The 13,951-nt window shown below is 42.6% G+C and overlaps 1 protein-coding gene across 14 annotated transcripts in view; it reads right to left on the bottom strand.

The window, feature by feature from the left end:
- Positions 1 to 13,951, bottom strand: part of LPP (LIM domain containing preferred translocation partner in lipoma) — a 701,187-nt gene that overhangs the window by 179,810 nt on the left and 507,426 nt on the right. The window lies entirely within an intron of this gene.

The raw sequence follows: 13,951 nt of genomic DNA, 5'->3' as shown, positions 1-13,951 counted from the left end.
TCAATTACACGTTCTTGAAAAAAGAAACACTGAAATTATCTTCTTTCAAACGGTAGAATTAGTCCCATTTTGAGCTGAAAGCCTGCCAGAAAAAATATATTTCTGATATTTTCGTTCTTTTTTTCTCCCCTTATTTAACTGTGTCAAGTTTGCAGTTTGCAATTTCCTGAGGCTGCTTCTACTTTCTGACTCTCACTGAATTATCACACTCTACGCTCAACATCTCACTGTTCAGTGGAAGGAGCACCCCACTTCAGGCCAAAGGCAGAAGATGTGCTGGACACCCACTCTGCTTCAGGTTTAAAGCAATGGGTCTCAGAGAAGGAAGGGGGAGGAGGAGAACCACTTATTAACAATTAGAAACCCACCAATGAACAATCCTCACAGCTGCACGGGAGCAGAAAGGCATGTGCTTAGTTCTTCTATTCCTAAGGTCCATTTTCTTGGAGAATGAATGGTTAAGGGCACAAAGAAGACCATCCAGAAAATCTGACTTTAAAAGTTTGATTGTACCTTGGAAATCCATGCCAGTTAGTCTTCAACTTTCACAAGGTTTGTTTTCTTACAACCCGTTTTTCATATTCCCTTTCTCATGCCATGCACGGATGCCCCTAAATCACCCTTCTTAGGCCAAATTTGGAGTCACAGCCAAGGACTGATGATTCTGAATGACAGCCTGCTGGAGTTGCCAGATGTCACCGCAGCCAGGGGAATGTGCTGGGTGTCCACCTAGGGGCTGTGGTGTTTGCACACCAGAGAATTATGGTAACATAGGCTGAGCTGAGAGGTAGTGGCTTCTCTCCATGCCCACCCCACCAGTCCCCAAAGTATCAGGGTAGCCTTAAGAGTGCCTCGCTTGGGGCATGTTTATTTCTGGCCCTGACAGCTAGGGCACCATCTCAGTCCCCCAAGGGTTTGTTTCTCTATTAGACTTCCCATCTATAAACTGGAAGATACTAATATCTAATTCATATGAAGAAGCTCTGTAAAATAGTAAACATAATATTGTGTTTAAATTACAGCTGCGGTTACCAGGAGGGACACCTTACAAACCACTAACGAAGATGATTTTCTTCTTGGAAGTGGAATGTCTGCAGATAATAGTACCTCTCCAGTAACTTCACTCTTCTATCTGCTGATAAAGTACTTCAGTCTAGTCTATTTGAATTTCACATTAATTGTCGTAGCAAGAGATGTAAGTCCTCTGAGTCTTTTTCATTGTAAACCTTGAAATACATGACATTTGGTGAACGTATGCTTTGCTGGCTCTCCAAATTGTTAAACTCTCTACATCTTAGCCTTTGGCACCAAAGATAAACAGTAAAGCAGAGCTCATGTTTGGTTATTCAGAACGAAGTAGCCTCCCTTATGTGTTCCTGCCTAGATAAGCTCCAAGCAAAGAAGGCATAACCACATATGCTCTCCCACCTGGTAGGCAGGTAGGAAAGGTCAGAAGCAGGAGTCCCAGATACTCAGGGTCAGGGAGAAGCTAAAGCAAAGACCTCTTACCAACCTGCTTCATAGTTCTCATTTCATGACTCCTTCTCTCCATACTCCCATGTTCTCCATACTTTCCATCCTTCAAGAAGGCAGGCCTTCCTTAAAGGAGAAAGCCAGTGGCCTCTGTGGCAGATGATAAGATCTCTGTCAATCTGCTTCCTTCTTATACACCACCATACACGATTCCTACACAAGGCTACTAGAAGCTATTTCCACAGCACGAGAGCTAAAAGCTACCTGCATTTCTTTGCTCCATTAATTAGGCCGATGTGTGCTCTGCAGAAGGGACCTGATACAACAAAGGAAAGACAATGACAAGACATTATTTCCATTGGTAGGTTTCACCTCAAGACTCAAGACATAAAAAGTTTGATGAATGGGATGAACTGTTGTTCAAGGTTGCGTTTTCAAACAAAACGAGGTCTCAGTCTTTGCTGTGCTCCACTAGTACCTGGCAGTGACTTCCGCTGAAAAGACATTTCATCTTCATTTGATTGCCTGGAACAATGCAAAGGGCTAGCTGCTCCAACACCGGGGAAAAGTGTTACCACAATGCACTACTTTCCATGTACCGTCCCACAGAAAAGCCACCCTCAACCAGACATCTTACTGTTTCTCTTACCAGGGCTCCAGCCTTGACCATGGTTCTAATTCACTGGGGCTTTACCAATTCCTTACTGTTACATATTTAGATTGTTTCACAATTCTTATCATTATCATGTTAAAAAAAAAACAAAACAGAAAGATATTAAAATAGTACTATCTGATAATTCCAAATGTATACAAATATATATGTAAGGGTGCCAGCATGTGTGTCTATGTAGGAACAAAAAAACAGACACTGGAAGAAAAAAATACGAACATGTTAACAGCTCATGTTAGGATGATGGGAATATTAATTTTTTCTTTAATATTTTAAAATTATCTAAATATAGTAAAAAGTGGATGACCCTTAAAGAATAAGAACTATTCTTTACAAGACATGGGATTTCAGTCTTGTCTTTAGCATTTTCAGACACAAATCCCGAAGAAAAAGAAGAATGTAAAGTGGGGACAATTTGTTGAAAAAAATAAAGGCACCTAGATTTTCAGTCAGATATGCACAGAAACACTTTCCTATTATACATGCTGTTTCTATCTAAGTGGGCTTGACAGATGCCTGAACGTGACACAAGACACTGAAATAACATGCAAATCAGTTTTCGGTTTTAATATGCAAATATGACGCTTGGCACATCACTTTCCATGGCTGAGGTGAATTTCTGTTTTTGAGTTTTTCGTGGGAAATGCACGCCAGCAAACAAATGGTTAACTCCCCATATTTCACCTAACACAAGGTGGTTTTCATTTGAGTCAGAAAGGTTCTTGCTCAGCAATCCAAGGCACTTAGGATGCAAAGGGAGGGCATGTGTTTTGTTCAGTAACAATGCCACCCGCCGCAAACAAGTCCATCCTCTGACAGATGCACTGATCACACTGGATTTCTGGGCCTTGGCGGGGAGGCAGGCAAAGTGTGTCCGTGAGAATCACAGAGAAAAGGTTTTTTGCTTGACCTGTGAAAATCAAATCAAAGTAGCTCAACGTGGTGGGAAGATTAGCTTCTGGAGACAAAGACAAGCAAGGAGTCAAAAGTCCTTGCTTCCAGGATACTGAAGCAGTGTGAAAAACTGTACCCTCAGTGAAATCTACATTAAATTATCCACAAATGCTAGTATTTAGGCATTATGGCAATCATCAAGATAACTGAGGTGTACTCAATATCTCAATTACTGGAATTGAAATTCCAGTTCAAGGAATGTATAATTCAGTCAAGAAATCAAGGCACATGAGGGAGAAATAAAGAACGAAGCAAAACACTGACTGCTGATGGTAATCAGTATGGTTTAGACACTTAAGAGTATAGGCTCTAGGGGCTGGCTACCTGCTTGGATTCAAATCCCACATCCACCACTTACCACTAGTGTGACTCAGGGCAAGATGCTTCATGTTACGAAGTATTAGTTGCATAAACCATAAAATGGGGTCAACAGGATGCACCCCACGAGTTAAATGAGATGGCCCACGTAAACCATTCACTGCCTGCACGGATTAAGAGCTTATTCTTACCCTTAAAGATATGCTACACAGTAATAGATACCACGTGAATACGCCAATGGATGATGTGAATTAAGAGGAAACAGAAGTTACAGAGGACTGGGGCATAGCAAAAACACGCCACGGGGGATGAGAAGATTGCACTGGGGCTTGAAGCAAAGGAAGAAAGGCCTTTGCATTTCCACGCTCCTTCACAGGCAACAAGGAACTCCGGGGCAACACACACGCATGCTGCATTTTATTTAATGCTTTCCAAGGCAGGAATGTGTGTCTTCTGTACAAAGAAACAAACAACGTTAGTGGTTTGTTAAGTGACTATGTTAAGTGACTTAGCCAAAAATCACACCCATAGGAAGGGGCAGAGCCAAGAGTTAAACAAGAGTCTTCTGATCCCAGCTCAGTGTTTTTCCACTAATTTACAGCTGCCTCTATATATTCATTTAGAAATATGAAACTTACATGATCTGTCATAAAGATTAATCAAGACAGTCAACCTCACTGATTAAAGCATGATGCTAATTATATCAGAGGTTGGAGACCAGTGTGGCCCCATTTACTTTCAGAAACATTGATTGTGGTGTAATGGAGAAAGTGTGGGCTTTGGAAGCAGCAAAAGCTGGTTCAGATACCAAGTTATATCCCTTATTTTGCATAACACTTCACAAGTTTTTTTAAACGTCTCTTAGCATAAGCATCTTCATCTGTAAATGGGGTCGGGGGGCAGGCAGGGAATAGGGAATGCTTCCATTTCAGGGCCGTTGTAATACCTAAGATGATACATGGCATGTGCTAATATTTAATAGGGGCTCATGACTTGTATTAAATGCTCACAAACAGTCTGTCAAATTGAGCTATGGCTACCCTTCAAATGTGGCAGAAAGGTGGATGAGGGAATATGAATGACTCAGTGCCATTCATCAGCACTGCAGCAGAGGGGGAAATAGATCACGCCCTGATAACTGAATCTAAAGGTCAATAGCATTGAATATTTCTAACTGATCAGCAACCTTGATTCAAATAACAGTAATTCTGTTGAAGGAGTATCTCCTTCCATAAACTCTGAAAGGTAGAAATATGTAAGGATTTAATTTATATATTTATTGATTTATAATTGATGACACTGAAAATAGTTAAGGTATCCTGAATAGTTCAGCAGGGACCAGACAACGTTCAAAATACGTTAACTCATTTAATCACCGCAGCAGCCCCATCAGATCAGAGATTCCAGTTTTACAAATGAGAAAACTGAGGCACAGAGATCACCTTGACAGTACCTGGGGACTTGGAATCAGAATGCACTCATCAATCCAGAAAGTGCATGCTTAACCATCATACAACTGCCTCAGCCTCTCAACCCATCTGCATTTTTTTTCAGAGGGATTTTATGATCTATCTACTTACGTTTAGGAGAATTTAATCTTGTATTATGAAGTCTTGAACTATCAAAGGAAACTTCCTAAGGGACAAATACCAACAAATTTCTTTTAATTGAAGTATAGTTAATTTACAGTGTTGTGTTAATTTCTGGTGTACAGCAAAGCGATTCAGTTGAATATATGTAAATATATTCTTTTTCATATTCATTTCCCTTCTAGTTTATTACAAGATATTGAATATAGCTCCCTGTGTTACAGAGTACGACCCTGTTGTTTATCTATTTTATATATCGTAGCTTGTATCTGCTAATCCCAAACTCCTAATTTATCCCTCCCCTGCCTTTCCCCTTCGGTTTCCATCAGTTTGTTTTCTATGCCTGTGAGTTTGTTTCTGTTTTGTAAATATGAAGTATTTACTGTTTAGAAAGATGGCAACCTAGAAAATAACAAGCGTCCTGGGTAACTCTGATGTAGGTGGACTGAGCACAAGAAGTAGAGAGACAGGGCCACTTTTGATGTCTTCATTCACGATTCAGCAAGAGAAGTAGAACTGCTCTTCAAAAGACTACTTCCTTTATCAATCTCTGGGGGGTAATGCTAAATCTTAAAACAGTAAAAAGAAATGGTAACTAGCACCGTACTAGAAGTGAGCAAAGGAAAAATCATGTAAAGGGTCATTAATACTCTGATATAAAAAACTAAAATATAATACCACTTCCTAGTGACCAAAGTAATAATTTTTTTTCTGCTGGGTTAAAAGTCCAAGCATGAATAAAACACTACGCAATATTCTATTCTATAAGAACTTGGGCCTCACCGAAATGTAAAACGCTGTAGTCTGCGGTAGTCTACTGGGAGGTAACTGTAGATCTCCGGCACTCTCTGAGCATTCCAGAAACAGAACACACTAGGGATCATTTAGTGGTAGGTGAATCCCCTCATTTATAAGGAGAAAACTGAGAGTCAAGGAGGGGAACTGAGCCGTCCCGGGTCACCTAAAAAATGAGTGGTGGAATCAAGAAGGGCTCAAATCAGGAAAGAGGTCTATTTTGAAACTAGTTCGCTCTTTTTCCACTGCGAAAGGTGCACTCAGCACAGCGATGCATTCTCGATGCCCTACAAAGTGCGTTCCCTCTTGGCGCGACTCTGGGAGCCCTCGCCTCCATTATGCAGCATTCTGAGATCCTGAGACGGAAGCTGCTTTAACGTGAAAATCATGGCTGTTATTCTCGGCGAGCTTACACAGACTGACAACAGCTGGCACAAACAGGTGCGGTCCCCAGAGGAGTCTGCAGGCTGTGCTGGTGTCACCCCCATGCCAGTCTCCTTTTCCTTGACTTCACAAAAGGTGTCTCTCCTCACATGATGCAGACCCCGCAAGCCACTTATCGTCACAGGGAAGTTGGCCTCAATATCTCCCCTCTCCTTTTGTCTTCCTTTTTGTCTTCCATTGTTTCCTAATGACATACATGGCTTTCTGAAAGAAATACTTCCTTCTGGTAAGAATTTTCTTGATCCAGGGCCTTATTCAATGCCCAGGGATTATAACAATACCATTTACTGTCACTTACTGTCTACATGTGTTAACTCATTTAGCCTCTGAAATAATCCAACTACATGAACACTTTTGCTACCTCACTTTACAGATGAGGAAACAGACACAGAGACTCCAAAGAGCTTTGCTCAAAGTCACGGAGCTGGTGTGAGAAAGAGCTAGGATATGTATCCAACCACACTGATTCTAGAAAACGCCTCTTAAGTTCTAGTAACTAGAGAATAAGACCCAGAAGGATGGGGTTGAAAGTGTCACTATAATAAGAATGAAGTGGGGTGGTTAAGAATCCGCCTGCCAATGCAGGGGACACGGGTTCGAGCCTTGGTCCGGGAGGATCCCACATGCCGCGGAGCAACTAAGCCCGTGCGCCACAACTACTGAGCATGCACTCTAGAGCCCGAGAGCCACAACTACTGAGCCCACGTGCCACAATTACTAAAGCCTGTGCGCCTAGAGCCCATACCCTGCAACAAGAGAAGCCACCGCAAAGAGGAGCCAGTGCACTGCAACGAAGAGTGGGCCCCGCTCGCCGCAACTAGAGAAAACCTGCGCACAGCAACGAAGACCCAACACAGCCAAAAATAATAAATAAATAAAATTAAAAAAAAAAGAATGAAGTGGATTTGATATCATTGAGTGCCAAAAACTTACAAACAGTTATTGTTATAACACCACCATGAATATCATCAAAAACTCTATATGTTTCATCATCACTGTCATTCTAACTACCCTCACTGATAGGTAGGAAGCAAGTTAGTACTGGCTTTATGCTTTTTCTAACCAAGAGACGTACTGCAGTGACTGACCCAGGTCACTCGGCAGGCAGTGCCTCCACCCTCATGACAATGCTGAATGTTATGGACCAGCTCACATTGCTTCTTGAATATACAATGAGCCTGTGGGAGAAGAACAAGTACAAGATGTTACAGTACATCAAGCACATTAAAGATCACATTGTTTCACATATGAGATGCAACCTAGCAAGTTCCTAACAGCACAGAAACTAAACATAACCGAGGAGATGATTTTAAGTAATACATTTACTCAGAGCACAATTGCCGAGTGCCTAGCAAGTGCTAGAGCTAAAGAAATTAAAGAAATAACTGAGACACGGCCCTGCCCTCTAAGAGATGTAGTAGGAAATATTAGACATCTGAAAATATCCAAAAATACGATAACCAAAGTTAAATGTTTTAATCAATGCTACCAGAACACAGAGAAAGAGGAGGTGGCTCACACTGGGAAGACACAGGCACACTCCCAAGGGAAGGTGGCATTTTAATCACGTCTTGGATGAATACGGAATTTGGACATGCAGAGATGTAGCAAGAATGACATTCCAGGTGAAGACCCCAGGAGGGACACACGAGAGAGTCAAGTTGATCAGTTATCATCTTTCATTTCAGGTAAAAATCACATGTAATTGACCTTCGGCTCTTCTGCCCCCTATGTTCCTTTTTGTTATTTTCACTGTGCTGTGCATGAAGATGTCCGTAATACTTTAGTGAAAGTGAGGGAATTGTCTACTGGGACATCCACCCCTACGTGAGGCTGCAGGAGGAGATGTCTACAGAGCAGCACGTGACCTCTGCACGGCAGGTCAGCTGCTCCAGACTCGAGTGCATCCTGCTCACTGCAATGTTTGCTTTTCGCTGCTGATCTTAAAAAAAAATGATTGCTTTAGTGAGAGGCTGAAGAAAACGAGCATACAAGTGGCTGTGAGGATTTCTGACGCCAACAACTCAGTGCCTGGAGGAAGGTCAGAGTAGAGAAACATGGGGGCCCTGGGATTTTGCCGCAAGGGCCGTGCCAACACATAAAAGATGAGAATCATGATGGAAGCTGTTTATTTATTTGTTTGTTTATTTGCTTTTGCAGGTTCCACAGAGGGATATGCTGTCTTTAAGTAAAGCTTGGCTGTACGTTTTCAGGAATCCTCCCCATTTGCCCCTTAGAAATCTACATAGGCATCTATGTTCCAGTTGATATGAAACACTGTCATGCAAAACCAGATTGAAAAAAAAGCTAAATATGCTTTACTGTCTCTTTAGCTTAATCTGCAATCTTGGATAGTAACTAGGAGTCAAAAATTACTTTCCCCAACTAAGAAGTCTATATAGGAAACAAACACAGAGCAGCCTGGTGGTTAGGAATTTTAGGTCCCTCTTTGCCATAAACTTGCTAAATTCAACTTTAGATAGTCACTTCCCCTCTCTGGGTCTGGTTCTCTCCAAGCTAAGATTTATCGAGTCAGGACCTGTTCTAAATGCTTCAAATGCACCTCACCCTCCCAACCTCCTGCTCAGGTAGTTACTCTTATTGTCTTTATTCAGCGATGAAGAAACTGAAGCCTGGAGTTGTAAGTATAGTGCTCAAGGTATCACAGCCAGGATTCAAATACAACTACAGTCCATGGCCTTGACTGCCATACCATGTGTGGTATTATGAGTGTTGCACTGTCGGTGTTTTCTCTTCTCTGTTTTCTAAACTTTTGGCTATGTTGCTCTCGTAAGTTAAAATGAAAATTTATTAATCCAAATCGTATTTACTGAGCCGGCACAAGGTGGCAGATATGCATGAGTCAGCACTTTGATTAGAAAGGTGAAGATAAGATTAGAAATGCAAAACACCCCACAACACAGTAGCATAAACTGACGTTAAATGTAGCTGGTACTATTTCTTCTCTATGGAAAAGACACAGACAGACGTATCCTAAAGGGTAAGAAAAAGGGTCTTGGATGAAGATAAACAACAGTGATAAGAGGTAACCATAATTACCAACTAAAAATGTCCAGGCATTGTACTAAATCAATGTTCTACAAATTACATGAAATAGCATTAGACCTCTTTCTTCAAATGAGGAAAACAGAGGCCCTGGAAGGTTAGATAGATTGTCTACAGTCTTGCAGGTAGTACAGGGAGAGCCAAGATTCAAATCCTGGACTGTCTGGCTCTAGTGTTTGTGTTCTTAACCACGAAACTACCTCTAGAAGAGGGAGGATGGGGAAGGAGAGAAGAATGCCGTGACTGTTCTCTTATTCTACCTGGTTCTGACTACAGGGATTTTGGTGAGTATTTATAGAACCCATCTATATTTCACACTGCTATTTATCATCCTTTAAAATGTGTTATTGCTTGTGCTCGAAGGGAACACAGAAATTAGGCCAACCTCTCACTTCCAACTTGTAGATTAAAGAAACTTGGAACATTTTGCGGAATGTTAAAAAAATTAGAGGTAAAATTGGGAAATAAATGAAAACTTCTCTTTAAACGCGTGGAGCAGTCCCTTTAAAGCCACATATTTTTCACTTCGAAGGGTATATCACACCTGCATTACTGTGGCAAACTTAGAAGCTTGTCAGTTTAGCTTTGCCAAGTTCTAACTTCCAAAGGGAAAGCCTAACCCACAGCAAACAGCAAGGAGGTCAGACGGAGGCTGAGATGTCAGATACTATAACAAATACCAGAGTCAGAGCCAGAGGACTAGAGTTTCAGCCCTAAATCTGCCACATACTAGTCACATGACCTAGCATATGTCACCTGATCTCTCTAGACCTTATTCTGGACCAAGTGGGTTCTACCTATACTTCACAGAGTAGGTTTGAAGATAACTACCCTTGGAAGCATTACAGAAATCTTTAAGAGTTCGTCAAATGTAAATATGGTCAATCTATTGAAGACATGGTCTATGATGGAACAGGTTTACCTTGTGATCAGTCAGGGGAAGAGAGACAGTGATTTCACAGGTCAGAGAAGCATATGAATCTTAAGAACCCCATTCTGCGTTGCCTACGCTCACTCACTGAGTCAAAAAACGAACCCAGATCTCCTGACATACCATCATGGGTTAATCAGACAAAAATGTACTAGTATCTATCCTCACAGTTTCTCTGATGTAACAGCAAACCTCTTACAAACACATAGCACAAGGAGCTTTATGACTTTGGGCAAGTCAGTTTACTTTTGTGGGTCTCAATCTCCTTGGTGACTGAATGAATACAGTAAAGTGTTCAAACTCCGACCATATGGACTTCAGAGAGATTTTATTAGGAATGAGTGACATCACGAATTGTGAAAATGTGAAAACAACAAAATGTCAGATAAAGACCAGGGACAGCCAACGTCACCCCTTTAAGCCACTGTGAGAAGGACTCAGTCACTTGCAAGTACAATTATAAGCACAGGCAAATCAACTTCTCCTGCCAAGAAGTTCTGTTGCCCTTGGAAGTGATAGCATTTTGGCCAGAGAGAAAAGTTCGTCATTTTCCTTTGACTTTGCTTCTGACTTTTACAAGATGCATGCCTGGGATTCAGGGACTGAGGATCCACAAGGCAATACAGTCCTGACTGCAGTTCACAGCCTGGAATAAGCAACTTGATCACTGCCCAAGCAGAGAAGAGATCTGCCAGCTACAGATCCTAGGCTGAAATCCCCCCAACCTACAGGCACCAGAGTACACAGGCCTTCCAACCAGCCAGACATCAGAAGTGTACTTCCGGGAGCCTACCACAGGCCAGGCACTGTGATACAGAAAGAAACAGATTACAAAGCCCCTGCCGTGTCAAGCACATCCTATCTTCTCATTGACTCTTTCCACATCCTCAGTGAGGCAGGCGCTAAGAGCCCTGATTTACGGATCAGTGAACTGAGGTGCATACAATAAAAATAAATAGAGCTGGGATTGGAATCCAGGTTTAACTCTGAAACTTGCACTTTTTTTTTTCAGTTGAACAAAAGTGCCTGCCCTCCAGGAGCTCACAATCTAGTGGGAAAGTCAGAAAGGCAACTCAATAGACTGTGAGCTCCTTGAGGGCAAGGACCATTTTTTATTCTTTCTTGTATCTTCAGAGCCAAGCGTGGTGTCTGCCATGCAGAAGGTGCTTAATTAGCGTCTGCTGAATGGATAAACCATCATCAGATGTTTTCTCTCTTAAAATACAAATCCACTTACGCCACTCCTCTGTTCTCACACATCTCTGCTGGGTGCTCTTTGCCAATCCCCTGAGAATTACTTTACAAAGTTCTTTGCAGCCTGCCTTCATAGCCTCAGCTTTCACTATTCATGCCCCTCCATATGCCCTGTGCTCCGTTTCCCTAACCTCCAACCACCTGGCCATGGAGGTGGCCATCAACAAATGTTCACTGAATGAACACACGAATGTGAGAAGGGAACGATCAGTGCTGTGTATGAGCCCTGAATATAATAACGCCTTGTGAACACCAGGGTTAGATTTATCCATTAGGAAGCATCACAGAAGACAATGGACTTGGGCCATCGAACTCTAAAATCTCAAAGGCTGGATGACATTGCATAGGGAAAATTCAGTCCTTTTTTTTTTTTTTTTACTATTAATTAGACAAGTGACATCAGAACAAAACATTTTTCTTTAAATCAGAATATAAGCTGTGGTAAATTGTATCTTCTCCTCAAGGATCTGGGTGCAGGGCCAAAAGCCCATCATACGCATTATTGTTCTTCCTCTCCTAAGTACTCAGGGAAAATTAGTCTCATCTGGCATGCAGTGGCTCTCAGCAAGGTCATGGTTCTTCTGCGGTGGTGCCTAGGGCAGTTAAGGTAAGAACTGTGTTTTCAAAAGGAAGAAACTTCAGTCATCTTTGAAAATAAGACACATGGTTAGCCAGGATGGCATGGGAACAGTCCAGGCTCTGGTCAAGAAAACAGAAGGAGTATGAGAAAGTTGGAGACACTCCTAAGTTAGCTCTTCCATCCTTGAACCCCGTATTGAGTAGACCATGATGCACTGCCCGAGTAGACAAGAGATCTGTTCCTACAGGACTGTGAGATGTCGGGCATCGCTCAGTTTGCTCATCTCTAACGTGAGGCAGCTGGAACTGAACTAGATGATTTCCCATAATTTGGAAACTGGAAATGACAAAGCATGGAGAAAAGAGATAAGCTGTAACCAAGCATATCAATCTAAAGACTCCTTAGAAAGCCACAGAATTCCTTTATTATTTTGACAGCAAGCCAAATTCAGAAAATCTGTCCTTTCAGAGAGCCTGACATTGAGGCGCTCACATCAGTACATATACTTCACCTCAGCACGCACATACCAGGTGCCTTTGCTGGTCCCCAAGCTAGAGTCATAAAGCCCCGGCTTACTATCTATTTGAAGATTAGAAGCAACTTTCATATCCTTGATGTTGACGTCCCCCTGCCCCTACTTTTTCTGTACTGCCTGCAAATGTGGCCCAGAGATAACAGATGGAGCAGAAGCAAAGCACCAGCCCACCTGAGCACTTGATGAGTCTGTCTCACATTGATTCTTCTCGTGGTTGCCGTCAGAGCATTGCCATTTCCTCCCTCGGTTCCCCCATCCTCTAAGTCAGGGGTTCTGAAGGCTGGCTGCCCACTGGAATCACTTGGGGAGCTTAAAAAAGAATAATACCCACTCCCCACCCAAGAACAATTAAATCAGTATCTCTGGGGATGAAGTTCAGGAATTGGTGTGTTTAAGAGGCTCCTCAGATAATTCTGACCAGCAAATGGGGACAAGAACAAGTGCTCGTTTAAACATTGGAAGTCATATACCAAGTTAACTTCTCTCTTTTTTACTGTCTGGCATTCCTCATGGGAACCCTCTACCCCTCCTGCATCCATGGTGCCCATTAGATTTCTCCCCAGAGCCATCAGTCAGGGTAAGAGTTGCAAGAACGGCTGTGGGGATAAGTTGGAGCCACTCAACTTAGTTGAATGGAGGCTAGAACTTTCTATACCTTCTTATCATCATGCCTTTCGTATAGGCCTGTGGCTACATAAAATAAAGTCATCCAGAGGAAGAGCTGGTGCTCTGATTGGTCTGATTCATCCTTCATGTTGTTATCAGTATTAATAATGCCTACATTTATTGGACACTGAGCGTGTGCAGGCACTGGGCTAAGTATTTAGATTACTGCATTTAACCCAAAAACCCCTGTGATGGGCTTCCCTGGTGGCGCAGTGGTTGGGAGTCCGCCTGCCGATGCAGGGGACACGGGTTCGTGCCCCGGTCCGGGAAGATCCCACATGCCGCAGAGCGGCTGGGCCCGTGAGCCATGGCCGCTGAGCCTGCGCGTCCGGAGCCTGTGCTCCGCAACGGGAGAGGCCACAACAGTGAGAGGCCCGCGTACCGCAAAAAAACAAAACAAAACAAAACAAACCCTGTGAGGCAAGTACAGATAATATCCCCATTATACAGATGAGGAAACTGAGGCTCAGTGAGGTGAACTATGCATAACACACTCTGGCCCAGGGCTGCCTGCCTTCAAAGCCGGTAATTATTCACATTAGGCCATGGTGATACCCTGACTGCATCACTGTCTTCACAAAGATGGAGGGAAAATGAAGCTCTCAGTATGTCCACGTTTGCCTCCAAGAGTAAAAAGTCATCCTCTGGACCTGTTTGTGTGCCTAATAATACCTCT

Source organism: Pseudorca crassidens, chromosome 5 (assembly GCF_039906515.1).
Source record: "Pseudorca crassidens isolate mPseCra1 chromosome 5, mPseCra1.hap1, whole genome shotgun sequence".
In the NCBI taxonomy this organism is placed as follows: Eukaryota; Metazoa; Chordata; class Mammalia; order Artiodactyla; family Delphinidae; genus Pseudorca; species Pseudorca crassidens.
The sequence above is the reverse complement of the archived record's forward strand: the minus strand, read 5'-3'. Positions and strand labels throughout refer to the sequence as shown.